Here is a 13444-nt window from a genome sequence, read left to right as displayed (position 1 = left end):
CGGCTGGTGGGCTGCACGGGTGAGGGCAGGTAGGCTTTACTCTTTTTATTTTTTTTCTGTTCTGTTTCTTTATTTAATATCTTTTGCCATTGTTTGAATTTAAACAAATTCAAACAATGCCAAAAACTCCTCTGAATATTTTATATTGCTAAATGGACTTTTCCAAAAGCTTATAATATATTTCAGGGGTATTTGAAATTATTTTCTAGTTATATGAATATAATTCAAATTCAAATAGCTAATGATTTAAATTCAAAGTCCCAAAAATAAAACCTTTTAAAATGTTCATTATTTTTGGTTTGGATCAAAACCCTTGCCAAAAATGTTAAACATCTAAGAGGAGCATTTTGGAACAATGAATGAGATTTTAGGGTTTTTGCCCTTCTTTTATTTAAGTTTTTGAGGCTTCCAAAATTCCTCAGTTCAAACTTTCAGAATTTAAACATGATGCACACTTGAGCTAGCCTAGAGGACTACCAGCAGCTAGGGATGTGACAATTTGTTCTTGTGTTTGTTTACAGGATCAGTTTAACATGGATAAATCCAAATTAAACTAGGGGCTAATGTCGGGTGTTGGTGTCAAAACCGGCGGATCTCGGGTAGGGGGTCCCGAACTGTGAGTCTAGGCAGATGGTAACAGGAGACAAGGGACACGATGTTTTACCCAGGTTCGGGCCCTCTTGATGGAGGTAAAACCGTACGTCCTGCTTGATTAATATTGATGATGTGTGTTACAAGATTAGATCTACCACGAGATCAAGGAGGCTAAACCCTAGAAGCTAGCCTATGGTATGATTGTTGTTCGTCCTATGGACTAAGGCCATCTGGTTTATATAGACACCGGAGAGGGCTAGGGTTACACAGAGTCGGTTACAATGGTAGGAGATCTACATATCCGTATCGCCAAGCTTGCCTTCCACGCCAAGGAAAGTCCCATCCGGACACGGGACGAAGTCTTAAATCTTGTATCTTCATAGTCTTGGAGTCCGGCCGATGATGATAGTTCGGCTATCCGGACACCCCCTAGTCCGGAACTCCCTCAGTAGCCCCTGAACCAGGCTTCAATGACGACGAGTCCGGCGCGCATGTTGTCTTCGGCATTGCAAGGCGGGTTCTTCCTCCGAATAATTTATAGAAGATTGTGAACACCAGGATAGTGTCCGGCTCTGCAAAATAAATTCCACATACCACCGTAGAGAGAATAATATTACACAAGTTCAATCTGCTGACGTATTTTGTGGCGTGACGTCACACCATTACCAAGCCTTTACTCGAATTTTTTTATTGTTCCACCTCCGCGCGTTTAGCGAAGCGGTTTCCTTGGCACATCTTGTCGAAGCAGAGATCGTGTTCCCCTTATTCCGGGATTCCCATCAATACGGACGTGGGTAACCCAACCGCGCCATTGATTGTGATGCTTGGGAGATAAGCGAGTTTTACCAGGCCGGTGGGGACACATGTTTTTGTCCGCCCATATACGGGGATAAAGATCCAACCCTTTTACCTACGCCTTCTTCCTCCTTGGCTTATCCATCTCCGCGAACTCGAGCTCCAGCGCCCAAGTCCGCACTTCTCACCTCAACCTTCTCCAACTATGTCCGGAGTGGGAGGCAAGTGGATGGCCTCCTCCGTCACGGAGGGGCAGATCCAGAAGCTGCGCGACGCCGGATATTTGTCCAGCGACATCGCACACCGGCTCCCCGACGAGGGAGAGCTCATCCCCACCCCCAGGCCCCATGAGAGGGTAGTATTTCTTCCCCATTTCCTCCGCGGACTGGGCTTCCCACTTCATCCATTTGTCCGGGGGCTCATGTTCTACTACGGCCTAGATTTCCATGATCTGGCCCTTAATTTCATCCTCAACATCTCGGTGTTTATCATCGTGTGCGAGGCCTTCCTCTGCATCCAGCCCCACTTCGTCTTGTGGCTCAAGACCTTCAGTGTCAAGCCGAAGGTTGTGAAGGGCAGCCAAGCGTAGTACGGAGGCGCCATGGTGGGCAGGATGTCCCACGTTATGTGGCTGGAGGGCATTTTCATGGAAACCATTAAGGGGTGGCAATCGGGGTGGTTCTACATCACCGAGCCACATGACGCTGATTGGGCAGCGGCCCCCGAATTCAGATCCGGCATCCCTACACGGCTCACCTCCTGGAAAGAGAGTGGCCGGATCTGGGGGGACTCGGAGGAGTTGACCGGACTCCAAGCCTGTATCCAGAAGCTGGTGGACAAGAAGCTCAAGCTTGTCAACGTAGTCCAGGTCATGCTCATCCGCCGGATTCTCGCGTGCCAACGACAGGGCTTCAACATGTGGGAGTTCGATCCGGCGAAGCACCAGACTCTAAGCGGGCTCTTCGACACTACGTACAAAGATGTCTGGAAGGTGTTGTTCAAGGGCGCCGAGGCTCCCGCATCCGCTACCGAAGATCGCGGATTCCGCTCGCAGCGTCCAGCTAACGAGGTAAGTGATTTTGCCACTTGTTTTCCATAGTTTGACACTATGCAGGATCTAAACTCCCTTTACCTTTGACAGGACTGGCTGGCGAAGGCCGAACGGACTATCTGTCCGGCCCCATTGCCAGAGGACCCAGCGGACGCCCGCCTAACGGGGCTGCTGGCTCCGGCACCCCACGTGGTGCCGGAGAAGAAGGCCAAGAAGAAGGCCACGGGGACTCGGAAGAGTTCCTGTTTTCAGGTGCTATCGGATGATGAATCCGAGGCCGACTCCTCCCACCAAGGCGAGGAGGAGAAGAAGAAAGCCTCTCCCCCGGCGCGGGGAGGGAAGAAAAGGAAGGCCTCCCCAACAAGGGAGGCCGAAGGGTCCAAGAAGGGAAAAACTCTTCCCCCGGACTGCTCCGCCAACGCCAGTGACGACGACGAGGACTGGCCTCCAAGGGCCAAGCCCCTGGCGAGATCGTAAGTATCCGGACTCCCGAATAACTTCAAGGTTTATATTTTTCGCCACATAATGTCTTTCTAATGCCGCATACAACCCTGCAGTCTGCCTAAGGATGATCTTCTCGCTTCATCGAGCGGGTCCTTAGGTGCGTCGGATATGGATTCTCTTCCGACTGCCTCCACCCCCCGTGCCGCGGATGATGCCGAGGTGGGATCCCAGGAAGGGACCCACCAGGAGGAGGAGGCCCCGGAGGTGTCACAGGACAACCTCCCGGACTTTGCACCGGACTCGGCCCCGGAACCCACAGTGGCTCCGGAGTCCGGTGGGCGACCCCTTCGCAAGAAGGGCAAGACCGTGACGCCAGCTGCCTGCGCCCAACCGGAGGTGCCGGATAATTTGCTGGAGGCGCTCAATGGCGCCTCCATCGAAGAGGAACACCGCACTGTTATGAGTGCGGTGATTCAGAAGGTGCAGCTCGCCAAGAGCGGGCTGACCGAAGCCTACAGCAGCCTTCTAACAGGCTTTGAGGTAAGAATTTCGATATGTATAAAATGGTACCGCATAGACAGTAGCCCCTGATGCTCGGTTCGGTGTTCGGAAAGAAAAGCCGGACTGAGGATCTAAAAATATATACGCAGGAGTCATAATAAATATGTCAATATGGGATTGCAGGCTGCGCTGCTGACCTCTGCCGCACTGACTGCAGAGGTCAATACTTTGAAGGAAAACCTCGAACGATCCGAGAACGAGCTCGGCCGTGCCAAGAAGCAGCTCGAGGACAAGGAAGGTGAGTAACACCTTATTAAAATTGTACCTTACAGAAAAGGATTTTGGTTGCAAAAAGAATGACAAGGATAACGTGGGTATTGCAGGGGCCACTAATGAGGTGGCGACCCTAAAAGAGGTGGTGTCCGCGGCCGAACGCAATGCGGCCGCGGAGCGCACCGAGCGAGAGAAGCAGGAGGCGCGGGTGGCGGAGGTACAACAAGAGCTCCAGGATCTCGTGAAAAAACATGAGAGCCTAGAGCGTGACTCGAAGACTCGAGAGTCTGAGCTTGCAATGGCTCTTGAGAGTGCCAAACCCGCTAAGGCCGAAGCCTAGAAGGCCCTCCAGGAGATTGAGGTGGTGAAGAAAATAGCAGCGGGTAAGGCATTTTTCATGCAAAGTAAGCATGTGAGTGTTAATTACCTATTGCTTACCCGAATTCGGAGCTCTCCAAGAGCGTTCTCCGATCTTCCTCGCAGCGTGTCCGATGCTGCCGCATTCTACCGGGCCGAGGAGGGGAGCTCGACGGAGAAGGTCTTCTGGTCTCAGTATGCTGAGGCCGAACATCCGGTGCCCCTTAGCGACCAGCTGAAGCAGCTGGTCGAGCTCCACAAGGCGGCCGAACAGGCTATGAAGGGCCTCATAGTTCGGCTGTGGCCTAAGGAGGCCATGCCTGGGAGCTACTTCGGCCTGGTGCGGCGGCTGGTGGATGCGTGCCCGTGGGTTGAAGTCATCAAGCACTCCGCCTGTATTGAGGGTGCCGTCGGGCCCTTGCCCGCGCAAAGGTGCACTGGGGCAAGATGGATGCCCAGAAGCTTGTGACGGACCCGCCACCAGAGGGCAAGGAGCATCGCACGCCCGAGATGTATTATAAGAGTGTGCTGAAGGGCGCCCGCACTATTGCGGGGGAGTGCTCCAAAGATGTAATTTTTGAGTAGACTCGCATTTTGTTATCCTGTGCGCTGAAAACTTAGTTCACATGCGCTCAGCAACGCTTGTTAATTTAAAATATTACCTTCTGTGCGGCTGTTTATCAAATCTAAGAGATGGCAAGTCGTCAGCTTCAGCCCCCATGCCACGAGTGCTGGGGTGTTCGGGATAAACTTGAGCACTCTTGTTCCCATTTTTGGGTCCATCTAGGGAGGCGCTCAACACAGTGAACAAGGTAACCGGACTTATAATGCTTGAACACTCTCACTTAGCCATAGAATTCTATAATTTTAAATTTCGGCGAAGCCCCTAGTCTTCGGAAGGCCGAAGTTGGGGCGCTATCCACGCCTGGGCCGGACAAGATCCGGCTCCTCGCTCTAAGTGGCATAAGTCTTTAAGGACTCGCAAAAACCTCTCGAACAGCGACCGGCTCTCGCCTCATCATGACGGTTAGTTTTAGCTTTCTCCACTGAGGCGTTAACCCAGCTCAACTGGGGCGCAATCGCAGTGGTTCTCCCAGTGCTACCTTAGCTGATACAACGGAATGTAAGGTACCAAAACATGGGAGCCGGGCAAACCCAACTATTGACCCAAGACATGATTCGGAGCCGATGCATATAGTGCTATAAGTTCGGGGTGCCACACTTGTGAAAGTGTTCGGACTTATCACACCATGATGCGGGAAACATAAGCCCCTGGTGTATTTTAGCCGTACCAAAGTGTACGGATGCAACATGCCGTAAATGAACATATGTATAAAAAGGAAATGCAATTATGAGCAAAAAGGTGCTGCATTGTTTTATTCAATAAGTGCTGGTATGAATGCAGAATGATACAAATAGTGCGATATGCAAGGGATGGGACTGTTAAACATGTCCCCCTCCAGGGGTAGGCTATGGATTGGTGTATAAAAATGCTCGTAATGGAGACCACCTGTATATTCGTTGTAGCCTTTATCCTTCCCTGGACGTTGCATCGTGAGTTCGGCAGGTCTGCTGCCGGACAGGGTCTCTGACAAACGGAGTCCTGTGGGTAAAAAATAAAAGGTAAAAAGAAAAAAAAGAACGACACACTTGAGATCCCCTGGTGTGGTTGAGCCGCAGTCTGGGCTTATCATGGTCGTGCCCCTCTCCCCATGCCCATGGTATCTTCAGAGCGTGATGGTGTACGCGAAGGACTTGTTTTGATGTTTTGCAGGGGCTAGGGTTGGGGCCGCACAACTACGCGTGCTCGGAACGTGCCAGGTGGTCTTGTTGTAGGTTACTCCGGGTGCGCTTAGCTATGTCCGGTCGCTTAACGGCCGGACTCGAGAATTGCCTTAAGAGGCTGCATTGTACTTCTGCCGCGAGAGCCGCTGTATGTTCCTCCATTTGGAGAGAACGTTCAGTGTTTCCGTTGACCGTGATGACTCCTCGAGGGCCTGGCATCTTGAGCTTGAGGTATGCATAGTTATGCACCGTGTTGAACTTTGCAAATGCGGTACATCCGAGCAAGGCATGATAGCCGCTGCGGAACGGGACTATGTCGAAGATTAACTCCTCGCTTCGGAAGTTATCCGGGGATCTGAAGACCACTTCTAGTGTAACTGAGCCTGTACAATTGGCTTCTACACCTGGTATGATGCCTTTAAAGGTCGTCTTGGTAGGTTTAATCCTTGAGGGGTCTATGCCCATTTTGCGCACTGTATCCTGATAGAGCAGGTTCAGGCTGCTGCCGCCGTCCATCAGGACTCTGGTGAGGTGAAATCCATCGACGATTGGGTCTAAGACCAATGCAGCGAATCCGCCGTGGCGGATGCTGGTGGGGTGGTCCCTTCGGTCAAAAGTGATCGGGCAGGAGCACCATGGATTGAACTTCGGGGCGACTGGCTCCATCGTGTATACATCCCTGAGTGCACGCTTCCGCTCCCTTTTGGGTATGTGCTTTGCGTATATCATGTTCACCGTCCGCACATGAGGGGGGAAACCCTTCTGTCCTCTATTGTTCGACGGTCGAGTCTCTTCCTCGTCATCGCTATGCAGCCCCTTGTCATTGTTTTCGGCAATTAACTTGCCTGCCTACTTGAATACCCAACAGTCCCTGTTGGTGTGGTCGCCTGGTTTTTCGGGGGTGCCGTGTATCTGGCACGAGCGGTCGAGTATTCGGTCCAAATTGGACGGACCCGGAGTAGTTCTTTTGAATGGCTTTTTCCGCTGACCGGGTTTAGAGCCTCTGAATCCGGCATTGACTGCCGTATCCTCACTATTGTCGCCATTGATGCGGCGCTTATTTTTGTTACGACGCGACCTGCCATTTCTGAATTATGTGGCTTAGGTCATCAGCGTCTGGTGGTCGCACATACGTTCCTTGGAAGTTATCGAGGAATGCGGCTTCCAGGTCTTCCCAACTCCCAATTGACTCTGCTGGCAAGTTGTTAAGCCAATGCCGAGCTGGTCCTTTAAGCTTGAGGGGGAGATATTTGATGGCGTGAAGATCGTCACCGCGGGCCATGTGGATGTGAAGAAGATTGTCTTCGATCCAAACTGCGGGGTTTGTTGTGCCATTGTAAGATTCGATATTCACGGGTTTGAACCCTTCAGGGATTTGATGATCCATTACTTCATCTGTGAAGCACAGTGGGTGTGCGGCGCCTCTGTACTGGGCGATATCACGACAGAGCTCAAAAGAACTTTGTCTGTTTTGTTCGACCTAGCCGGACTTACTGTGTCCGGCGCGACGGCTGTAGTCACGTACCGTAGGGCACCCACGCGATCCGTAGATCGATCTTGATTGTCTTGCCTTATCCTCCAATATATCTCGCAAGTCTGGAGCGTTCCCCTGTGGCCTTGTGCTTTTCGAGCGATGCCGGGGTACGGGTCTAGTGAAGGGCCTAGAGGCCTCTCTGTCGCGACCACGGGGTGGTCGGTCAGCTGTATTGTCTCCTGGTGATGCGGGTTCATACGCTTCCTCCTCTAATCGGGGGAGCAGCTTGCGTTTAGGGTAGCATTTGGAGGGGCGTTCGAGCTCATGCTCTTCGGCCGCGAGGACTTCAGTCCATCTGTCGGCTAGCAGATCTTGATCAGCTCTAAGCTGTTGCTGCTTTTTCTTGAGGCTGTTCGCCGTGGCCATAAGCCTGCGTTTAAAACGCTCTTGTTCGACGGGATCCTTAGGCACGACGAATTCATCATCGTCGAGGCTTGCCTCATCTCCGGAGGGAGGCATATAATCCTCTACCTCTTCTTCTTTCGCTCTCTCATGAGGGCTGGCGTCTCCGTCCTCCTGCGCTGCATCTTGCTGGAGTGGGTTGTCTTCAGCACTGTCCGGTGTATTATTATCTCCGATGCTGGAGTCTTCATTCTTGCTGTGGCGGGATTTAGAGCGGCGTCGCTGACGCCGGCGCTGGGGCTGCTTCTTGGAGGGGTCATCCTCCGCTGTTTCTTCACCATTCCCATCCTTTGGGATATCCACCATGTATATGTCATATGATGAGGTGGCTTTCCAGTGCCCAGTAGGCGCTGGTTCTTGGTCGTCTCCGGCATCTTCGTCCATACCGTCGATGTCTTCGGAGTCGTAGTCTAGCATGTCGGTTAGATCGTCGACAGCGGCTACCAAGTGGGTGGTGGGTGAGCTTTGAATTTCTTCGTCGTCCGCATCCCAACCGTCCTGACCGCAGTCCGGCCAGGGCTCTCCTGATAACGAGAGATACTTTAGCGAACTCAAGATGTCGCCAAAAGGTGAGTGTTGAAAGATGTCCGCTGCGGTGAACTCCATGATCGGCGCCCAATCGGATTCGATCGGAGGGGGCGCGGGAGGTTCGGAGTCCGGCGAGGAGTCCGTCACCTTGGAGTCACGAGCTTTATGAGGGACAAGGTCAGTGTTCGGCTCTATCACCGTAGAGGTGGCAGCCCCCGAGGCGGTGTCTAGCCATCCGTCCTCGATCTGCGCAGCCAGCTCCGAATTGAAGATCGGAGCGGGTTCGAGTGCGGCCTCCAGGGTACTGTCCGGCTACAGAGCTAAATCATGCTCGCTGTGACAGTGCGGCACGCTCGGCTATGGCTCGAATCCATCGAAGATCAAGTCCCCGCGGATGTCCGCCGTGAAGTTTAAACTTCCAAATCTGACCTGACGGCCAGAGGCATAGCTTTCGATCTGCTCCAGATGGCCAAGTGAATTGGCCCGCAGTGCAAAGCCGCCGAATACGAAGATCTATCCAGGGAGAAAGGTCTCACCCTGGACTGCGTCGTTGATGATGGTCGAAGTGGCCATCGAGCCTATCGGTGATGACACAGAGGAACTCTCAATGAAAGCATCAATGTCGGTGTCAAAACCGGCGGATCTTGGGTAGGGGGTCCCGAACTGTGCGTCTAGGCGGATGGTAACAGGAGACAAGGGACATGATGTTTTACCCAGGTTCGGGCCCTCTTTATGGAGGTAAAACCCTACGTCCTGCTTGATTAATATTGATGATGTGTGTTACAAGAGTAGATCTACCACGAGATCAAGGAGGCTAAACCCTAGAAGCTAGCCTATGGTATGATTGTTGTTCGTCCTATGGACTAAGGCCATCCGATTTATATAGATACCGGAGAGGGCTAGGGTTACACAGAGTCGGTTACAATGGTAGGAGATCTACATATCCGTATCGCCAAGCTTGCCTTCCACGCCAAGGAAAGTCCCATCCGGACACAGGACGAAGTCTTCAATCTTGTATCTTCATAGTCTTGGAGTCCGGCCGATGATGATAGTTCGGCTATCCGGACACCCCCTAGTCCGGAACTCCCTCATCGGGGATATACCCCGCGGTATGAACCGGCCGGAAATATGACCCGGCCGGGCTTGGCGGTTCACTTGAGACCCGGTTTACACTTGGCGATTCATTGGTGACCCGCCCTGACCAGACGGTTTACAAGCAACCTGGATGAACATTATGACTCACTGGTAACCCGGCGGGCGGCGGACGGATGACAAGGCCCAAGGCCCGAAAGGCCAGTTTATGTTAATGGTGGGCCGGTTTAAAAGGAAAGGCATGAGGAATGTTTACCTTACAAGGAGTTGAGACCCGGACTTGTATCCGATTTGTATTAGTAGACTAGTCCTAATCCTAATAGGACTCTACATGTAACCCACCCCTTCAACTTATATAAGGAGGGGCAGGACACCCCAAGGGAGGGGGAATAATCTTAAGGCTAGACACAACTAGAGGAGAGCTGGTTTACGGCGACTCCCTCATGAGCATAATGAGACCTAGCCACAAACAACATGTAGGGTTGTTACCGGATGATGTTTCTCGGGCCCGGTAGCTGTCTAAACCCTTGTCTTGTGTGTTGATTTGTCTCGCGTCTCTCGATAGCGACCAACCCTTCAAGCTACCGCATAGATGTGTTGGCCTCACAACTAAGTCCTCACACTAGGACATCTGCCGTGATAATTCCACGACAAGACTGGTTCGACCAACGTGCTTTGCACACAAGTGGCTGGCGGGTGTCTTTCTCCAACTTTAGTTGAATCTAGTTTGACTACGGCAGGTCCTTGTTGAAGGTTAAAACAGCACACTTGACGAAAAATCATTGTGGTTTTTGATGCGTAGCCCGTAGCAGCCACGTAAAACTTGCAACAACAAAGTAGAGGATGTCTACTTGTTTTTGTAGGGCTTGCTGTGATGTGATATGGTCTAGACATGATGTGGTATAAATTTTTGTATGAGATGATCATGTTTTGTAACAGAGTTGTCAACAACTGGCAGGAGCAATATGGTTGTCGCTTTATTGTATGAAATGCAATCGCCATGTGATACGTCTCCAACGTATCTATAATTTTTGATTGTTCCATGCTATTATATTACCCGTTTTTGATTTTTATGGGCTTTACTTTACACTTTTATATCATTTTTAGGACTAACCTACTAACCGGAGGCCCAACCCGAATTGCTGTTTTTTTGCCTATTTCAGTGTTTCAAAGAAAAGGAATATCAAACGGAGTCCAAACGGAATGAAACCTTCGGGAGTGTGATTTTTGGAACAAACGTGATCCAGAGGACTTGGAGTGGAAGTCAAGAAACAAGCGAGGCGGCCACGAGGGTGGAGGGTGCCCCCCCTACTGGGCACGCCCCCCTGCCTCGTGGGCCCCTCAATCATCCACTGACGTACTTCTTCCTCCAATATATACCCATGTACACCGAAAACATCAGAAGCGACCACAAAAAACTATTTCCACTGTCGTATCCTTCTGTATCCGTGAGATCCTATCTTGGAGCCTTTGCCGACGCTCAGCCGGAGGGGGAATCGACCACGGAGGGCATCTACATCATCTCCATAGCCTCTCCGATGAGTTGTGAGTAGTTTACCACAGACCTACGGGTCCATAGTTATTAGCTAGATGTCTTCTTCTCTCTTTGAATCTCAATACCATGTTCTCCTTGATCTTCTTGGAGATCCATTTATTGTAACTCTTTTTGCGGTGTGTTTGTCGAGATCCGATGAATTGTGGGTTTATGATCAAGTTTATCTATGAGAAATATTTGAATCTCCTCTGAATTCTTTTATGTGTGATTAAGTTATCTTTGCAAGTCTCTTCGAATTATCAGTTTGGTTTGGCCTACTAGATTGATCTTTCTTGCAATGGGAGAAGTGCTTAGCTATAGGTTCAATCTTGCGGTGTCCTTTCCTAGTGACAGCAGGGGCAACAAAGGCAAGTATTGTATTGTTGCCATCGAGGATAAAAAGATGGGGTTTATATCATATTGCATGAGTTTATCCCTCTACATCATGTCATCTTTCTTAATGTGTTACTCTGTTCTTTATGAACTTAATACTCTAGATGCATGCTGGATAGCAGTCGATGTGTGGAGTAATAGTAGTAGATGCAGGCAGGAGTCGGTTTACTTGTCACGGACGTGATGCCTATATATATGATCATGCCAAGATAATCTCATAATTATTCGCTTTTCTATCAGTTGCTCGACAGTAATTTGTTCACCCACCGTAATACTTATGATATCTTGAGAGAAGCCACTCGTGAAACCTATGGCCCCCGGGTCTATCTCTTATCATATAAGTTTGCTATCTACTTTTATTTGCATCTTCACTTTTCCAATCTATATTATAAAAATACCAAAAATATATTTATCTTCTCATATTTATCTCTATCAGATCTCACTTTCGCAGGTGGCCTTGAAGGGATTGACAACCCCCTTATTGCGTTGGTTGCGGGTCCTTGTTTGTTTGTGTAGGTGCGTGGGACTTGTGAGGAGCCTCCTACTGGATTGATACCTTGGTTCTCAAAAACTGAGGGAAATACTTACGCTACTGTGCTGCATCACCCTTTCCTCTTCAAGGAAAACCAACGCAAGCTCAAGACATAGCAAGAAGGATTTCTGGCACCGTTGCCGGGGAGGTCTTCGCTCAAGTCAAGACATACCAAGTACCCATCACAAACTTATCTCCCTCACACTTACATTATTTGCCATTTGCCTCTCATTTTCCTCTCCCCCACTTCACCCTTGCCATTTTATTCGCCCTCTCTTTCCCCATCTCCTCTCTCTTTCGCTTGCCTTTTTGTTTGCTTGTGTGATTGGATTGCTTGTCGCTATGGCGCAAGATAATACCAAGTTGTGTGACTTTTCCAATACCAATAATAATGATTTCCTTAGTACTCCGATTGCCCCTCTTAATGATATTGAGTCTTGTGAAATCAATGCTGCCTTGCTGAATCTTGTTATGAAAGATCAATTCTCCGGCCTTCCTAGTGAAGATGTCGCTACCCATCTAAACAACTTTGTTGATTTGCGTGAGATGCAAAAGAAGAAAGATACGGATAATGATATTGTTAAACTAAAGTTATTTCTATTTTCACTTAGAGATCATGGTAAAGTTTGGTTTTCGTCTTTGCCTAAGAATAGTATTGATTCATGGAATAAGTGCAATGATGCTTTTATCTCTAAGTATTTTCCTCCCGCTAAGATCATCTCTCTTAGGAACGATATTATGAATTTTAAACAACTTGATCATGAGCATGTTGCCAAATCTTGGGAAAGAATGAAATTGATGATTCGCAATTGCCCTACTCATGGTTTGAATTTATGGATGATCATACAAAAATTTTATGCCGGATTGAATTTTGTTTCTAGAAATCTTTTAGATTCGGCCGCGGGAGGCATGTTTACGGAAATCACCTTAGGATAAGCTACCAAACTCCTTGATAACATTATGGCTAATTATTCTCAATGGCACACCTAAAGATCTACTAGTAAAAAAGTGCATGCTATAGAAGAAATTAATGTTTTGAGTGGAAAGATGTATGAACTTATGAAATTGTTTGCTACTAAGAGTGCTTTTATTGATCCCAATGATATGCCTTTGTCTACCTTGATTGAGAATAATAATGAATCTATGGATGTGAATTTTGTTGGTAGGAATAATTTTGGTAACAATGCTTATAGAGGAAACTTTAATCCTAGACCGTTCCCTAGTAATTCCTCTAATAATTATGGAAATTCCTCCAGTAATTCTTATGGTAATTTTAATAAATTGCCCTCTGATTTGGAGAATAGTGTGAAAGAATTTAGGTTCTCTCAAAATAATTTTAATACCTTGCTTGAAGAAAAATTGCTTAAAATTGATGATTTGGCTAGGAACATTGATAGACTTTCGCTTGATGTTGATTCTTTCAAACTTAGATCTACTCCTCCTAAGCATGATATCAACGAGTCTCTCAAATCTATGAGAATTTCCATTGATGAGGGCAAGGAAAGAACCGCTAGATTGCGTGCTAAGAAAGGTTGCTTTCACTACTAGAAAAACCCCTACTAATGGCGCACCTAGTATGGCCATTAATGGCGCATCTGTGGTGCGCCACTAACAGCACGCCATTAGTAT

The sequence above is a fragment of the Triticum dicoccoides genome, chromosome 5B (genome assembly GCF_002162155.2).
Source record: "Triticum dicoccoides isolate Atlit2015 ecotype Zavitan chromosome 5B, WEW_v2.0, whole genome shotgun sequence".
In the NCBI taxonomy this organism is placed as follows: domain Eukaryota; kingdom Viridiplantae; phylum Streptophyta; class Magnoliopsida; order Poales; family Poaceae; genus Triticum; species Triticum dicoccoides.
Note: the sequence above shows the minus strand (reverse complement) of the source record.